The sequence below is a fragment of the Bactrocera latifrons genome, unplaced genomic scaffold (genome assembly GCF_001853355.1).
Source record: "Bactrocera latifrons isolate USDA-ARS-PBARC rearing strain unplaced genomic scaffold, ASM185335v1 scaffold_28, whole genome shotgun sequence".
In the NCBI taxonomy this organism is placed as follows: domain Eukaryota; kingdom Metazoa; phylum Arthropoda; class Insecta; order Diptera; family Tephritidae; genus Bactrocera; species Bactrocera latifrons.
Window position 1 is genome coordinate 1,871,264 of NW_017536407.1, and position 1,993 is coordinate 1,873,256.

Sequence of the window (1,993 nt, forward strand, 5' to 3'; positions counted from 1 at the left end):
GATGTCCAACAAATACGCCAGCGATGATCAAATGTAGCGCTAATAAATGACTTTTTAGCCAAATGCTGCCGCCTGCACCGCGCAACACTGCTGCGCAGCCATCGCTACCATCCACAGCCTACTCTAGAAATTGCGGCAATAAACTTGATTCAGCCGAAAATACCCAGCCAAGGCAGACAAAAAAAAATCGTTTAAGCGATTCCATTTCCAAGCGGCCTCTGCAGCAGCCAACTTTASTTCGTACGAAAAACAACAATATCAACAACACATCAATGACTTTTATTAGCGCGCTAATGCAGAGGCAACATGACCAATGGACGGAGCAGAAGAAGAGGGAGGCGCAGAAGCAGAAATAGTACTACTTGATAGGGAAAGATGTGGGCGCTGCAGAAGGTGAAGCGAAAAGTAGTAGTCGTTGTAGATGGCAGTGGCCAAAAATGGACCACAGGTTTGGTGCGCTTTGGTGCGCGGGTTGAGCGCGCGCCCGCGTAGGCTAAGAAGTCAACGCGCAGCGTTTATTGCCTAACAGCAAACGAGCAAATAGCAAATATCCGCACACACACAGTCAACGCGAATATAGTTACAAATATGTATACTGTATGTGCGTGTGTGTGTGTGTGTGTGTGTATGTGGCGAAAAAGATTAAGGTGCGCTCAAGTGCAGAAACACACACCGTTAAACCCACATGCCAGCGCGCATACATATCTACACACACACACATACTCAAGCATTAGGCTATTGTAAAGCCTCATACTCATCTAAGTTGTTGCGCTCTGCACTCTCGCCACGCTCTTTGCAAGCACCTAAAGCCAATAGCCAACTGCTAACACTGCCATCAACGCCGCCGCTGCGCTGACTAAGTGACTGAGGTGGCCAAGTATGCTGCTCGCTTCGGTGACTTCATAGCGCTTAGCTTTCGGTGCGTCGCCGTGCCACGGAGCTTTGTAAATTCAGTTCGCCAACGGCGCGCGTACGGTGCGGATCTCTTTCTTTTCTTTGAACGGACGTTTGCGTGTCATATAAATACATACRTACATATATATACCTACTCAACTGCCAATACTCACATACATATATATATATATATATAATATATTCGCTGAAGTATACATTCAAAGTGTTCAAGTAAAGTGAAAGATTCCTCTGCAAAGTGCCTGTAAAATAGAGAAATTCTTWGAAAATTCTGCAAATAGTTGAGCCGCGCAACAAAGCAAAGCTACATTTAAATTGTGTTCAGAAATTCGACGGCGAAATCGCAGTTTGTTCGTCGAATTCAAATAGTTCATTGTGTTCAAACGTGTGTCTGGTGTTTGGAATTTAAATGAGAAATTCATAAATCCTCTTAATTTTTCATCCTTCCCTTCCCAATTGCAGTGAAAGTTTCGATTTGCACGAAAAGCAAATTCAAATCAATTCTACAGCAATAGAAMACAACACAACTGAAAAATTCACAAATTAGTTTAAAAATAAAGTGCAAAAAATTTACAACAGCAAAAATTTGCAAAGTAAAGAAAATTGTGTTCAAGTAATAGTCGGAGCGCTGTGCGCGGTCTCCAAGCAAAGATTTTGGATTTCGATTTGGAATTAACTGTGTCTCGAAGCGTGTGTCTCGCTGTGTGTGTGGAGTAGCGCGCGGCCGGTGACAGAATGTATTAAATTCGGATTCGATTGCAAGAAAGTTATGGTGAGTGAAAATTATGATTTGCGAAATTAATTTAATTTAATTTTAATTATTATTGGTACTTAGAAAAAATGTTTTTTAACAACAATTTTATTAAAATTTCCCAGTTTTTGCATTTAAAGATTATATTAATGTGAAGTAAATTTTAACTAAAAAAAAGTATTGGAGTGGATTATTAAAAGTATTAGTTTGCAAAATTTTTTTGAAAAATGTAATTTTATTGCACTATTTTTTCTGAAGATTTAAAAATTATTTGAGGGAAAATAATAAGTTGGAGTTTTCTCAGCCAGCGCAAGGATAAGAGTGGCAAAT

The 1,993-nt window shown here is 40.0% G+C and overlaps 1 protein-coding gene across 1 annotated transcript in view; it reads left to right on the forward strand.

Annotated features, from left to right (window-relative positions):
• Positions 1–1,317: 1,317 nt before the first annotated feature.
• Positions 1,318–1,993, forward strand: part of LOC108970050 — a gene marked incomplete in the record, with an annotated part of 187,068 nt that continues 186,392 nt past the window's right edge. The window contains 1 exon segment of the mRNA XM_018935160.1: positions 1,318–1,684.